Source organism: Felis catus, chromosome F2, assembly GCF_018350175.1.
Source record: "Felis catus isolate Fca126 chromosome F2, F.catus_Fca126_mat1.0, whole genome shotgun sequence".
Classification (NCBI taxonomy): Eukaryota; Metazoa; Chordata; class Mammalia; order Carnivora; family Felidae; genus Felis; species Felis catus.
Window position 1 is genome coordinate 81,371,970 of NC_058385.1, and position 15,884 is coordinate 81,387,853.

Here is a 15,884-nt window from a genome sequence, read left to right on the forward strand (position 1 = left end):
CTGGGGAAATTCATTGCTGACCGACCTAGTCTCCAAGAAATGTCCAAGGGAATCTTTCAGGCAAAAGGAATCTATCAGTCAGGGGTGCCTGGGTGGCTCAGTCGGTTAAGTGCCCGACTTTGGCTCGGGTCGTGATCTCACGGTTCGTGCGTTTGAGCCCCACGTCGGGCTCTGTGCTGACAGCTCAGAGCCTGGAGCCTGCTTCGGATTCTGTGTCTCCCTCCCTCTCTGCCCCTAACTTGCATTCTGTCTCTGTCTCTCTCAAAAATAAATAAAAAAAATTTTTTAAAAAGCAATCTATTGGCCAGAAACACGTATTTACGTGTTTCATCTCCATTGTTGGAGATGAAATTAATGAAGGTAAAATAAAATTCATTTTTTCTTTCCTTCTAAGCCATCTAAAGTAGGGGTAGGCAAAGGTAGGAAGATATTTTACGGTAAATGTTTTAGGTCTGGGAGCCACCGGTCTGTGGCACAGCCCAGCGGCAGTAAATATGGGAGCAGGAGGGCAGGACAGAGGGCAGCAAAGGGCGCGGCTGTGGACCAAGAAACCCTCGTCGACAAAACCAGGCTGCAGACCCTCGCCCCAGAAGGGAACTGCCTGAGAAAGGTTGGTAACCTTGTGCTGTGTGTTTACAGAATCTGCAAAACAGCAGCAGCAGAAAAGGTGGGAGGGCGAGACCGGGGAGATCACGTCACCCGATTGTCTCACGACACAGGGAGTCACATGAGTTGCACACAGGATCGCACGTTCCAAGGTAGACCCAGATGTCTCGAAAACGCACGTCGTAAACCCTAGGGAAACAGTAGGATGGTTTTGAAGAGAAATAAATAATAAGCCAACAGAGGACAAAACGAAATCATAACACGTGCTCGATTGAATTCAGAAAAGGCAGACAGAGGAGGAAACACAGTGGACGTGAAGCCAGCGGGAAAGTTGGTTTGCGCGTGCGTGGTCCAAGCCGGGCGGCGAAGAACCAGATAATCACGTTGCATCTTTCAAGGGGGAGACATCAACCACATTCTGTCTACAAGAGACCAAGTTTTAATATTAAAATATAGACCCAAGGAAAAGCATGGAGAAAGACACCACGCAGCCACCAATCAGAAGACAGCCGAGGTAGCTAAGTGTGCATCACAGGACGTAGAGTCAGAACAAGGACGATCAGCAGAGATAAAGAGGAACACAGGGGAACGAACGACACAGGGGCCGATTCCAACGCGGCTGCGCCCGAACGACACGCACAAAACACAGCGGGCGAAGCGGGCGCAGCTGGAAAGACAAGCCCGCAACTCAGGTGGGGGCGTCGGCCCCGCCCTCCCTGTGGCTCGCGGGAGAAGCAGACAACGCTCGGGGCCGAGCAGCACCGTCCCCCCACCAGGGCGAACGCACGCGGACCGAGCTCTCCGCCGACGACTGTGGACGCACGTTCCGTCCAGGCGCCCATGGAGCGTTCACCAAGACGGACACAGTCTGGGCCGTGAAACAAACGGCGACAAATTTAAAAGAAGAGAAGAGTCCAGCGCATCACGAAGGAATTAAGCCAGAAATCAGAGCCGGCAGGCCCGCGCTGCGGTGTCGCGGCTTGGGCCAAGTCCCGCCGGAGGACTGCCTCAGGGCCCCGGCTTTGAGCGGGCACACGGCGGGTCCAGGCTGCAGCGTCGGCGGCCAGAAGCGTGAGCCCCGCGACACGGCGCGCCCTGTGCGCTCGCAGGTGACAGAGGGGGCGTCCGTGGCAGGCCCACCGAGTCACGGGGTAGGCGGGCCCCGCAAAACCCATCATAACTGGGGACTCGAAGAAGGTGCTGCCTTCGCAAGCAGGTAGCCTAGACCTCAGGGCCCATCACCTTCAGCTCACGCGTGAGGCCACACGGGGAATCCCAGGGGAGCCGCTGAGGGAGGAGGAAGAGTCCGAACCTTGCTCCTGGGTGGGTACAAGCTGCACCCCAACCTCCTCAGGGTGACCTCGGAAGACCGTGGGGAGGGAAGGCGTCCCGGGAGGCTGACCCTGGGTGGTGCACCCGTTCACCCGCTCCCTGGTGAGCTAGTGGAGTTGCCCTGGGGTAGAAGGCACCCAGACCACAAGCAGGGAGAAATGGTACATACAGCTGGTTGGTCAGGAATCTGACTGACCAAGACCGGAAGGGATGCGGGAGGCTGGGTTCACGTGAGCAGGTGAGCGGGGGACACGAGGCCTGAAGTTCGTGCAGTCTCTCATCAGTGCCCTGCAGTGGGTCCAAGATGGAGACGCTCGGTGCACAGCGGGACACGGGTAGTGACCGGGTCACCGTCACCCCCAGGGCCGACCCGTGAGCACTTGGATGAAGCGTCCACAGAGGCAGAGAAGGAGGCGGCCCGTGGACCCAACAGCACGAGCTCCCGCCCCTCCGTGCTGCGCCCCGCACCTGCCAGCCACGTAGGGCTCGGTCCTTGAGGGGACCAAATGACCACTTGGTGGCAAAGTGGCCACCCTGGGTCCCTGCCGTCCTGGAAGGGCCTGAGGTTCACAGGAGATTCTGGGTATGGGCTGGCCTCCCAGACCGCCGCCCGTGGCACTGAGGGCTCCTGGGTGTCTGGTCCGCTGGCTTGGCCCCCTCACACCGTCGCGTCGGTCCAGGAAGCCCGTCGTACAGCAGAAGAGGTGGGGAGCAGGCCCGGGACCACAGGGACCTCGGGCCGATCCCACACCGACCACCCAGAAGCCACAAGCTGGCGGATCCCCAGAGGCACTTCTCTGAGAGGATGGGGTACCGCCCCCGCCCCCGTGTTTGCACCAAATGAGAGCCCCTGGCCTGGGCCCCAGGAGGACACCTGGGAACCAGGGGTGCGAGCAGGCAGTGCGTGTTCAGCGCCCCCCAGGCCCGCACACCTCACCCCAGCAGCTCCAGGCTCTGTGGACTTGGAGGTCCCGGTCCTGGTGGGGCGACAGACCCCATCCGCAGGGCGCAGGGAGGCCCCAGTGCTGGCATACGCACGGCGCCCCCTCGCCCAGCCGTGGCGGTCAGTGGGCAGGCCCAGCAACCCCGGCCGAATGTCACAGCGTCGGGGCCTCGGACCCAGGTGAAGGAGGTCTGGGTCACACTCCGAGTCTGGGCCGGGCGGGGGCGGCCACCACCGGCCACAGCTGCCGCCTGTCAGGGGTGCTCATTTCCTGCGTCAGGGCCGTGGTGTCACGGCGCCTGAGGACGCGGTCGTGGCCATGACTCCGCGAACGAATGCGCGGAGGGGTGAGCGAGTGAATGAGGCCGGCGCACAGGCTTGGACGTGAGGCGCCCCAGAGCCCGTGGCTAAGGGAAGCCTTGGGACGGGTCTGACCCTCCCCTTCTCTTCAGAGCACTGGGAAACCAGACCGTCCACGTCTGAGAGCAAGTCCCACGTCTGCCGGCCGTGCGGCCCGGAGCCAGCTGCAGCCCCTCTCTGTGCCCCGGTTCCTGGAAAGCCCCGATGACGCCTTTCTCACCGTGCAGGTGCAACACGTCAGCACGCGGCGAGCACAGGTGGGGACAGTGGGCCGTGACAGGCACTGAACGCGGGCGTCCGTGATGACTTTTTGTTACTTCTTAGACCAGGAGCCACCGCCTGAAGGGGCCCGGTGACTTCAGCGAAGCTACACCGGGAGCCAGGCGCCGGGCGGCGGAATCTCATGTCTGTTCCAGGGCTGCCTGGGTCCGGACGCCACCGTGTCGCGGTAGGAGGTGATGGTCCCCGGGCCTCTGGGCACCTCCCGGTGTAGGCGGGCCCACGCTGGGCCGGGAGAGCCCCTGCAAGCAGGGCACACGCGTCCTGAGCTGGAACGAGGCCGCCAGACCGGGAGAAGCTCTCAAAGCCGTTGCCGTGCAAACCTCAGGCCACCGTCGTCCCAGACAAGAAAGCGGGAGGCTGGGTTTCAGCCGCCATGTGATCTGATCCTCGGGTCACTCACGGCTCGGTCACGCGTGGCGACTGGGATAAAAGGTTCACGAGCATAGACGGAGCTGGGAAGAGCCCTTCGTCCTGCAACTACTCACAGGGACTCAGAACCTTGTCCTGGACGGACCCGTGGGTTTTGGGCACAGCTCCCGGGCTGGAGGCAGCCGGGACCTACCGGCCTGCCTGCGAGGCCCCAGGCTTCTCGTATCCATAACCGTGGTAGCTTCTGGGTCCCGTGGACAAGCACCAAGGAAATACAGAGTTCTCTGCCCTTGCTCCCGTGCTTGGCTTTTCTTCTCACTGTTCCGGAAAGGATCAGGCCAGGCTCTGAAATTAGGGGCGAGACCGGATCCCCCACCTGCTGTGGCCGAGGTGGGGACGGCGGGGGTGCGGGAGTCCACATCGGGCCGGGCGAAGACCCCCTCCAATCAGTCCCCCCACCCGCCCTCCCCAGGGTGCCCTGGGCTCCTCTCGCAGTCCTCCCCCCTGCCCCAGCTCACCCCTGGGTCACCCCCACTCCGTGCCTGAATTGTGACCTTCCCAGCTTCGTCAGGGCTGACCTGGAGCCCGTGTGGTCAGCTCTGCCCCAGGCCACGTCAGTGTGTGTCACGTGGCTGCTTGAGGTCGGCCGTGGTGGGAGGGTTTGCTCCGTAGAAGTTGGTCAACACTGCAGATCAGAGCTTTTTCAGCCCCAGTGACTGTTTATTAAAGCCTCACCTGCACAGGGCTGGTTCCATCTGTGAAACCTCCTGCGAGTGACCCCGAGCGGGGCGTCTCTCTCTACAGCGACCCGCAGGGCTGCATGCAGGGAGGAGGGTGGGAAGGGCCCCTCACAAGGCGTCCGGTGCCCTCCAGGGAAGTCCTACCAAACACAGACCGCACGTGACACAGGCCCTGCCCCTTGCTGCCCCCAGCCTCCCCCACTTACGAGGCCCTGGTCCCCAGACTGGCCCTGGCCATCGTTCAGAGCCCCTGTGGGAGCCACACCTTCCAGAAAGTCACCCCGGCCCCCCATCGGGGCTCAGCACCACCCCCAGCAGGGCAGAGCCCCGGGCGGCCACCCATCACCAGGGCCCCTGGGCTCCCTGACCTGGCACGTGGCTGGTGTGGCCGGCCGGTGTGGCAGACGGGAGGGGGAGCTGCCGTACTCGTCCGGGGCTCCGTGAAGGCTCCATCGATGCAGGACGCTGCACGCACCTAAGCCTTGAAGGTCAAGGTTGTTCCAGAACCCTCCCGGCCCACCTTTCCAGCCTGGCTAAGCCCCCCAGGTGGAGCCTGAGCCATGGAGAGAGGCCTGGGGACGCACAGGGTGCACAGAGCTCCTGACTGAGAGAGGTCTCGAGACAAAAACGTGGAGAGGTCAGAACTATTATTTGGAGCAAAGCCGTGGTTCTCCATTCACAGAGCTTTAATGCTGTGTTACCTTGAGCAAGTGTCTGAACCTTTCTGCGCTTGGTTCATTTCTCCAGGGTCGTCCGGATCGTCTTGAGGACCGAATGAAATGAGCCCCCGGAAGGGCTTCCTGAAGCTCTCGCCGACTCCCTGGGATGCAGAGCCCAGACTCTGAAGTCATGACTGGTGTTTGTTCTTGAACTCACTTGCTTCCGTGTTTGTTCTCACTGGCTCTTAGTTCTGATTGAAATGTTCTTTCTGACAACGTCAAGGCGTTTCCGCTGTGTGGGGAGTACAGTGCCCACGAGGCTTTTGTCCTCTCTTGGGCCAGACAGAGACGAGCGGGCCTGGCGCTGCGGGGGCAGCTGAGGTCAAAGGGGGCCGTCGCTGCAACACGAGCGAGCAAAACTCGGCACGGGCAGCGTCTGGACCCTAGTCAGAGCGTCCGTAGCTGGAGTGGGGTCCCGGGGAGGGGGCTACTGCTATTCTCGGATTTTCGCTCCCCGGGAAGAAGGGCCCAGGAGCAGGTGCCGGGCGGGGGTAAAGGGGGAAGTGAGAGCAGGAGGTGGTCGTATTACTGGGCATTTGCCGTGCTCCGCGTGTATACACGCCCTTCCTGCCTGGTCCCAGGAACGCGTGCCTCTGCAGGGGCTCTGGGCTCAGGGATGCTGCGTCCCCTGCTGAGAACCGCACAGCAAAAGGGGCAGGGTCTGGATTTGCACCGGGGACGTCTGACCCGTAGTCCGTCCAAAATACCACGCTGACGGCTGGGGAAATGTCCAGAGAGGGAAGGGGATTAGAGAGAGAGACCGAGGCCACCAAATGCCACCTCGGCAAGGATCTGCCCCTCTCCCTCGAAATGTCTGAAAACAGAGAGAGCGACCCAGGTGGGCTTCCCAGAGGAGGAGAGGTGAGTGAGACGTCACCCCTGCCCTCCTGCGGAGGTGAACCGCACTGGGGACGCCACTCCCAGTGCCCAACCCTCGGTTTCCCCAAATTCCCTTCCTGAAGGCCACCCGCCCCCATCTCAGCCCAGCCTGCCCTTCATGCACTTTCCCCTCCTGACTCAGGGCCTTTGCACCTGCTGCGGCCTCCACTCCATGAGCCTCCAACTCCTGATCACCTCCAACTCTTGGTCCCGAGAGCCCCCGACCCCTCCCCAGCCTAAACCCAATGCCTGCTGGTTCCTCTGAGAACGCCAAGCACCAGCTCCCCGACCCGGTGGTGGACTCGCAAGGCAATACGACAGACAGGCACCCACACAGCCCCACCGGGAGCCACTCGGGGTTCAAATCCCTGGCCCGGAGCTGAAATCCTCTGCGCCCCGTCTCCTGGCCTGTGACATGGGACGGCAAGTGCACCGAGTGAGTTCGTTATGTGCGAAGTGCTGTGACAGCCCGGGTCCCGGGGCCCCGTGGGGGCTGTGGCCTTGCCATCAGTGGTTCCTCCAGCGCTGGACTCGAGCCCCAGCGGGCAGGGTCGGGCGGCCTGTCACCACGGCCCTCAGAGCCTGCGGCACATGGCGGGAGCCGGGAGAGGAGTGAGGATGGACGGAACACTGAGTGGTGGCCTGGGGGTGAGCGGGGAAAGGAGGGGCGGCCGGGGAGGGGGGGGGAGGCCCCGCCCCCAGCACCCAGCCCCCTCCCCTGCCACAGCCTCCTGGTCAGCTTCCAGGGCCAGCAAGACCTCCGGGCGGGGCCCGTTTAAATCCCTCTCGCAAAGCACAAGCTGCAGTGTGAAATAGTTTATTAAAATCTAATTAGCCAAATGGATAAATAATCTCACGTGAGAGGAGCTCTTTCCAGCGAGCACGGTGCTTGCTCCCCCGAAGGAGGCAGGCGAGCTGGGCCTCTGACCTAGTTAGAGTGTCTGTCCTCCTGAACCTGGCAGGCCACCGGGTTGGCAGGGGCCCCTGAGACACGCTGTCATGTTCTCTGAGATGGTGTCCGTGTGACGGGAGGGCGCAGGCATTCTGACTGACCTTGACCGACAGTATCCTCCCTCCTGCCCTGGATTCCCGTAGAGGACAGTCCCCACGCAGAGCCACGAGGGCCTCCTTTGTCTCCTCCTCCGATGTGTATGCTGATCAAGGCCTGGGGCCGAGGAAGCGCAGGTGTTCAAGACACAGGCTTTGCCTCCTAGAAGTTCCTGGTCTGATGGAGGAGAGAGAGGCAAGCAAACCAATAACTAGGACACAGGAAAAATTTAAAAGGAGCCATCTAAGCATGGGGGTGAGAGTTCCATCCTGTCTGAGGGCATCAGAGAAAGCCCTTATGCCTTTGCAGGGTTTTGAAGGACGAATAGGAGTTTGCCAGTTGGGGCATAAAGGCACTCAAAAAAAAAATGGTACAGCAGTGCAAAGACTCAGGAGTAAACCCCTGTGTCCTGTATATCTGTGCAAGGACTACAAGCAATGTGGGGGGAGGGGTCAGGTGCCGAGCTGCAGGGGCGCGAAGGGTCAGACTCTGGGCCGTCCAGCCTCTATCTGTGGGGCTCGGGAGCCGCTGAGGCCCTGGGGGAGGGACAGGTGGGAAGTGGGTCCGAGCGGGGCGGGCAGGAAGGCAGGATGCCCAAGGGGGACGCGGCCCGGACAGTCCGGCCCAGGCTGCCACACGCCTGCACCGGCCGGCAGGGTCACTCCCTCCAGACTCGCCGGCCTGCTGGATGTGAGGCCGAGGGAGAGGAGGAGGGAGGGGACCGGGGGTCCGTGCGCCGTGTGCGTGGCCGCTCCCCTGGGAAGAACAGGAGGCCCGCGCAGGACCCGTTGAGAGAAGGCGCCGTGAGACCTCCTGCAGGTGCGTCCAGGGGGCACCGACGGGGCCAGAGGGGGCAGGCAGCTGCAGAGAGGGCACAAGGGAGGGGAGGGGGCTCTCCCTGAGGCCCCCCCCGGGAGGCAGAGTGGGAACGGCAACGGTCACCCCTCACCGAGCCAAGGACTCTCCTGCAGCGCCCTCTCCTATGAGGCCGGCTCCATCGTGAGCCCCAGGGAGTCGCGGCGATTGCGGGAAGGGTGCAGTCTCAGCCCCCAGCCCTGGACTCCCCCCGCCAAGCCTGGTTCCTCCTCACTGCTTAGATGCCGCTCCAGCCACCTCCTCCAGGCAGCCTCCCAGAGTGCCCCCCACCTGCTCAGGACCCTCCCCTGAACTCCTCTGCGTCCCTGGGCCACAACACACAGTGCGTCTGGCTCAGAACGTGGACGAAGGAAAGAAGAGACGAGGGAGGACAAAGCATCTCCAGGGAGGACCATCCACCAGCAAGCAGAGGTCTGTCCTGTGCTGTCCCGACGGGCCGAGGCAGCTGAGCGGCTCCGGCAGGCGGGTCGCCAGGGACCAGCGCCTCCGTTTCCCGGCACGGCCGTCCCCTCCTGCGCCTCCCTGGGCCCCGGCCGGGCGCGGAGATGACCGCGGGCCACGTCCTCAGCGCGGGGCATGGGCGGGACCCTTCTCCCCCCTGCTCCACTGTGTGGCCCTGTTTGTCCCTCCCACACGTAGGTCGTCGTCTAATGGGCTTAACGTGCATTTTTTTGTTCAATTATGTTTTGGCAAGATGTGCATCATGACTCGTGTCCGTACTTCTAATGTTGGGGAACTGCCTCCCTTGGGTTTTCTCTGCACCGAACCGTTTTGGGCTCGCCCAGCGCTCTCTCTGCACCTCCACCCTGCATGCCACAGGGATGCCCTGTGCCTCCCTTCCCCCCCGTGGGGCGCCCAGATGACCTCCAACCCCCACACACAAATGAATCCCAGCACTCAGTCACCATGAAGCCCCTGGGTCTGGAGCTCCCACCCAGTTCCCAGCTCCCAGCTCCCAGCTCCCAGCTCCCAGCTCCCAAGGCAGGGCAACCCCGGCCCGGCTGGCTTGGGCTCAAGTCCCGGCTCTGCCATTTGCCAGCTGTGTGACCTCAGGGAGGTCACGCTACTGCCCTGAGCCTCCAGCTTCTCCCCTCCAAAGCGGCGGTCACAGCTGGACGCTCTCTAGAAGGGCGTGGCAGGATTGAATCACACGGTACCCCGCTTCCAGAAGGCTCAGTCATCATCGACCCCCGGTGTCAGACAAGGGAGGGGAGGACAAGGACCCTCAGAGCCACCCTCCCTGACCCAGCACTGCCAGGGGGCAGTGAGAGGCGTGCACAGTGCCAGCCTGAGGACAGCCTCGAAACCAGGGGTCATGTCCACGTGGGCCATCGGGAGCCCGGAGTCTCTTCGCCTGGCCCAGAGCAGGTTGCACACTCTGGGCTCACGTCTCAAGAGGGAAGTTGACAAATCACAGCACACCCGACGGCCCAGAAGACCCCGGCCACCCGCCAGGGTCCCTGGTGGCAGAGCATCTCCGGGGACTCGAATGCTGCTCCGTGCTACCCGGACCCCTGGGGACAGGCCCGGAACTCCTACCTGGCTCGCAGGGGGCACGGGGGCGGAGAACTGGTCAGCAAGCGACCAACAGCCCTGCTGGAATCCCTCTGCTTCTGCGACAGTTCAGTCCACACCCGCTCTTTGGAACACTTCCCTCGGATTCCAACTCACTTCCAGTTGTCCCTCCCTAAGGGTGGGCGGCCCTCCGTGAACGGCAGAAGGACAGATAGGACTGTCACAGGGCCGGGGGGGGGGGGGCAGAGGCTGAGCGTCCGCTCACGCCAGGCCCGGCTGCAGGCCTCGCCGTGTCACCACGTCGACCCGTTTCCTGGTGATGGTGGGTCTGGCGGGGCCCGGGCAAGGGAACGCGGCCTCAGAGACCAGACAAGCAAGTTGCTCACTCCCAGAGCAGCCGGGGCCGTCGCCCCTCAAGGACACAGGCCTCCCTTGTGCCCCACTGCCCGCCCAGCTGAAGACGCCCGAGAACTAGCAGGTGACGAGCACCACACCTGCTGCTGGTGACCCCTGCTCCCAGCCCTGCGGCCGGTTGGGGGGGCTGGGCCCGGGTGAACATGGAGAGGGAGGGGAGGCCTCTCCTGAGCTACTCCCTGCAGGGGCAGGGGCAGGGGCCCTTCCGGGGGCAGGTGGGGCTGGGAGAACCCCAGCCAGGACTCCCACCGCGTCTCTGACGCCGGGTCCACTGCTCTGTGCGCTGAACCCACGCGGGGCGGAGCCGATTCACCCGGGCGGGGCTGCGTCTCCCTGCAGCATCACCACGGCCACCAGGGCTCAGCTCTGATTCCCACTTTCTGCAGCTTTTAGGGGAGGTTGAGTGGACACTCCGGGAGGCCCATCGAGCAGAGGACAGGGCACTCGGGCGAGCTCCTGCCCCAGAGCCGACACCTGTGGCCGCCTGGGGTGCTGGCTGCGGAGATGAGACGGCCCAGCAGCGGGCGGAGCCTGGCGGCCCCAGGCACTGCCCATGGCCTTGGCCAGCCCCTCCGGCACTCACACCCCCCGGGGGCCCGGGAGCCCCGCTGAGGCTTGTTGTGGGAAAGCCCTGGGTATGGAAATAAGACTTCGATGAGACGGCACGTGTCTGGGGACCTGCCCGACGCTGCCCCACCTGCCCCGTGGCCCCGTTTCGCACATGGAGACACTGAGGGGGTCTCAGGGGCGACCAGGCCTCCGTGAGCAGCCCGCAGCAGCACCAGGCTCTGAGCGCCGGTCTGTGTCCACGGGCATGTGTGCCGTGGCTTTACACGAGGACCTTGAAGTCCCCGGATGTTTCTGGAATGCCTGGTGCCCTCAAAGCCCTCACCCCTCCAGTGACGCTGGGACGCCCTCTCTTGGCCCCCAGCCCCCTCCACCTCCCACACCCTCTCCTTGCCAGTTGTGCCCCGTAGACACCCAGGGGTGGACGGGCCTGCTGCCTGCATTGGGGTGCAGACCTTGGTCCCCTCCCGGTGTCCAGGGGCTGGCTCAGGACCCAGTGCAGGCCCAGTGCTGGTGGGGGGGGGGGTAACACAGGGGGGGCCTCAGCCCAGCGCTAAGTGGGCTCAGCCTTGGGCAGTGCTGGCCAGTCACCCCGTGCACCTGTGACAGCTGTCGAGGGAGACCAAGGGGGGTCTCACGATTAGACGCCCTGGAGGCCCGGGAGCCACAAATAGCGGCAGACCAGACCTAACACACAGCGGCTGGTCCCGGGCGCCCATCACCGCGGCAGGGCCTCAGCTGCAACAACAGCTGTTCCCCCGGCAGCTGGCGGTGCAGACAGGAAGGAGGCAGAGCGAAGCCAGTGGTTGGTGCTCGCCTGCATTCTTGGAGAACATGAATTTCTGCAAACGTCCCTGTCTGGACTCAAACGCTCTGGAGGAGAGTGAGGGCCTAGACCCTCGTCCTGGGAGCTGCCGCACATCCCCTGGGAGCCGGGGTCCGCACACGGCAAGCCCTCCGCAGGTGCGTGTGGGAGCCGAGGTCCGCATTCAGCAAGTGCTCCATAGGTGCGTGGTGAGCTCACGAGTGAACGCAAAACACTCACCGAAGAGCGACAAGGCGGCGCGGCAAAGTGCCTTCAGGCCATCGTCGTATGTTTACAAATCCAGGAACATCCCCGCCGCGAGCGCTGAACAGAATAAAGCACCAAGGGAAGAAGAGAGATCTGCTGAGACAGCCCTGAGCGTCTCCTGGGGGCTGTGCCGGGAGCCCCGGGCAGGGAGCCGATCCGTGCTCCGCTGGGGCCGCAGCCCGTCCCCTGGTGACAGGCCCTGTGTCCAAGCCCCGCAGAACCAGGTCTGCCTCCAAGAGAAGGTCTGGGTCCGGGATGAGCCCAGACCCGGGGTCCGTCGGGGCAGGGCCCCCGCCCTCTCCACCCGCACGTGAGCCAAGAAACGGCACGGGGACCACGGACGACGGAGTGACCTGGCTGGTGCATAGGCTGTGGGGTTTCCAGAACCTGGGCAAGACCAGGGAATGGTTTTGGGGGAATCCACCTGTCTTTCTGATGCAGGCACTGTGTCTCTGGGGGGGGGGGGTGACCTGACAGGGCCACATCCTGGCTGTTGACAGAGCTGGGACTGGCCCCAGGTGCCCTGCCCTGAGGACTAGGCCTGAGGTCCCAGGGAGAAGCTCTCCGAGCAGGGAGTGCAGACGCAGCAGTGGGGAAGGAGAGACCCGGGCCCTGTGCCTGTGGGTCTAGCGCCCAGCGTCAGACTCCCCCCCCCCCCCCCCGGGCCGGGCCTGTCATCAATCACTTATTGATCCACTCACTCACTCACAGACACGTCCTCTGGGCCGGGCTCCGTGTTTCGTGCACAGACGTGACAGAGAGCGGGGGTGGCTGCAATTAATCCCACAAATGGGGCAAGAAAGATGTCCCTGGGGCGCGAGATCTAAGCATTGCGGGATGGTATCGATCTCCTTGCCAGAGGCCAGGGAGCCAAGTTCGCCGTGTCCTCCCCAGCACCGCGGTCTGTGACCCGCAAGCTCCCGGCCGAGAGGACGGAGCAGCCGGCTGGGGCCCCCAGGGTCCCTTGTCCTCTCTCCTGCCCTCCCCTGCAGAGGCCCAGGACTGTCTGCAGGGGGGACAGCCAAGAAGCCTGGATGCAAGCTGGGCAGGGCGGGGAGGGACGGGCCAGGAACAATGAAACGACACCGGAGGTGAAGTTCCAAGGCCGCCAGCGCCTGAACCAGCCGCTGCCCCCCAGCTGCCCGCCGGACCACGAGAACAAGGCCCACGCCTCTTTGAGTCAACGGTCAACATGTTTTGCAAAGCGCTTTCCGGGTGGTGTGCGAGAAACGGGGACCCAGCGATGTCGGGAAGCCCGGTCCTGTGGCTTGACCCGGGACAGGTCAGAGCCTCTGGGCATCCACATCCTCATCTGGTCGCTGAGGGTGAGCCGGGGGCCTCGTCACCTTCCGAAGCAGAGCCACGGAGATAAAGGCCCGCGAAACCACGCGGTGCCGGGCGGCTTCAGGCAGTCACCCAACAGGTGACACCGCAGAGGACGGGGGCCCGGCTCCACTTTCTGTGTCGCCCCAGTTTTTGGCAGGGCACCTGCCACCTGACAGAAACCCGGCCCGTGTCCACTTTGTGGCCAGGAGCGCCGTGGACCGCGCTGGGATCCTCCAGGTGCGGGAGAAGTCGATGCGGCAACTTCCGTGTCGTGCCCTCGGAAGACACGGGCCGTCAGCCCGCTCCCCTCGCCTCCTGTCCCCGCGGGCTGATGGCCACGTGCTGGGCGAGAGCCACGCCACAGAGGGCGCCTGCCGTGTTCCCCCCGCCAACACCTGCAGGGTTACACATGCTGAAGCCGCTAGAAATTCGGGTTCTCCATCACAAGGAACCCAGAACCTAACACACCTGCTGACCACACTTTTTTTCACTGACTTGTAGAAATCCTGCCACCTAGTGCAACCACACCCTTTTATAAATCGAGAGCACCATGGGGCCCAGGTTTGGCACGGGCTTGGTAGGTGCACTCTCAGATTCTTCCAGTTCTCAAAGAAACTGTGTGTCACAGACACACGGTTCCCAGGTGACAGGTGGAGAAGGCCAGGACCCCGCTGGTCCCAGGTGACAGGTGGAGAAGACCAGGACCCCGCAGTCTCCAGGTGACAGGTGGAGAAGGCCAGGATCTCACAGGTCCCAGGTGACAGGTGGAGAAGGCCTCAGTCCTGCTCATAACCTGGTCTGCACGTGGCCAAGTGTGATACAGACCCTCTTCCCTCATACACACAAGACCTCTGCTCATTTATAAGATCATTCTGGACCAGATGATCTCTAAAATGCCCTATATTTCTGAGATTCTACTACCCGAAGGAAAAGAGGTCTGACTTTTTTCTCTGGCTCTGCACACCTAAGCTTACCAAACCAGCTGGCTCCGGCTAAGTTAGCCTTGTTTCCTTTCAGTACACACAGACTCGGGACAAACGCCTGGGTCGTGTGACCTCAGGCAGGCGCCATAACGTCTCTGTGCCCACGTGTAAGCTGGGAATGGGGTCTGCCTGGCCTCTGGGTGTGGCCAGGAGGACAAGCAGGAGTGTTCGCCGCTGCAAGGGTCCGAGATGCTGCCCTCTGTCACCACTGTCCCCAGCAGTGTTGGGAGCAGAAGCCACGGGAGCCGTCATTCACTCGATAGCCGCCCCAAAGGTCAAGGCTCCGTGCCAGGTGACGAAGGCTGTGAGGGTGAACCAGACATCGATCCGCAGGAGATGGGCACTCAGGAAATTAGAGAACAAAATAAACAAAATGCCAGACCCCTGCACACAACAGAGAGTGAGATGCTGCAGGGCCTGGAGGGAGAGATCGGTGTCGGCTTGAATTACTGGGGACAACGTCCCAAGGTTTATTGAATGTGAGTCTGGGCCAAAAAGGAGAGAGAGCAGCTGGGCACTCGAGGCTGACTCTTACAGCTCTGCCTGTCATTGATGTTGGCATTTGGGTTTGCTGATGCCGACCATCAGGTGCACGGTCCGGCCTGCAGAGGACGCGACCCCCTGGACAAGGGCAAGGACTCTAGTCGTCATACAGGCAGGGACGGCAGGGGCTAGTAGAGGTCAGCTATAGACAGAACTAGATCACGGTGAGGCGCTGGGGAGCTCGGTCGGGTAAACGTCTGCCTCTTGATTTCAGCCCAGGTCATGATGTCACAGCTCACGGGAGCAAGCCCCACATCGGGCTCTGTGCTGACAGCTCAGAGCCTGCTTGGAATTCTCTCTCTGTCTCTCTCTCTCTCTGTCCCCCTCCCCTGCGCTGGGCAGTGAACTGAGTCCGAGGCCAGGTGAGATCTGAGTAATGTCTCCACACATACCCAAAGGTGTTGACTAGGCATTGCTGGGCTCAGGTTCTGCTCAGGGCACAGAGGAAACAGACCAGGGTCTTTGGCTCAATGACCTTGTACTCCAGTGACGGGCATGTGCAGCCAGTGACAGTGGGGCGGCCAAGAGGTCCCACGGATGCCCCACAACTGAAGGTAGACAGCCGCCCACCCTGATCTGGGCCCATCGTGGCCCTAGACTGGAGAAAAGCCACACCAGGGAGACCCGTGCCAGGGGACATGGCTGAGGATGGTTTCAACCCCACAGAGAGCTCAATGGGAAGCCTTTTATGGAGAGGCTGACCTTGGCCCCAGCTTTCTGCAACAATCCTACCCTTCGTGGTCCAGGAATCACAGAGGTTCCTATAAGGCTGACCTGAAGCCTGTCAGAGTCCAGAGCCTCATGACCAGGAGGTCAGGGATCATGCCCGAGTCCTTGAGGGACATCACTGCCCTGGGCCATAGCCTGTGCTCTCCAAGGATGTCTTCTGGGGTATCTGGAGGGACTGGTTAGGGGCTTGTGGTTCTGGGATGCTCCAGGCAGGACCATGCAGGGTGGGCCTGAATTCTCACTGAAGAGATGACCCTGGTCTCCCCTCGGCCCCAACCCCCACCCCGGGAGCCCCGCCAGAGCCCAGGGTAGGAGCCAGATGGACCCTGAGCCTGCCATGCAGGTGTTGGCCTCGTGTGTGACTGCGTGAGTGTGACAGAGAGCGTCCGGCCAAGTCTCTGCCTTTGCTCCTCCAACCAGGTAGCTAAGTGCCTGTGAGCTCCTTCCAGAGTGAACAAAACCAAATCGGGCAGCTGCCCCCTCATCCCGGGCTGCCCCGAGGACAGGTACGACCTTCCCCCTCAGACCGCGGGCTGCTTGGAGGGCAAGGACCCTGTGTCTCCAATCCTAGGGAAGGCTGT

At 62.7% G+C, this 15,884-nt stretch overlaps 1 long non-coding RNA gene across 1 annotated transcript; it reads right to left on the reverse strand.

Annotated features, from left to right (window-relative positions):
* Positions 1 to 1,018: 1,018 nt before the first annotated feature.
* Positions 1,019 to 10,398, reverse strand: LOC123383158. Its single transcript, XR_006592600.1, has 3 exons — positions 9,694 to 10,398; positions 4,628 to 7,455; positions 1,019 to 4,237 (listed from the first exon to the last, which is right to left on the reverse strand). It is a non-coding gene; the product is annotated as an uncharacterized LOC123383158 (long non-coding RNA).
* Between the last annotated feature and the right edge of the window lie 5,486 nt (positions 10,399 to 15,884).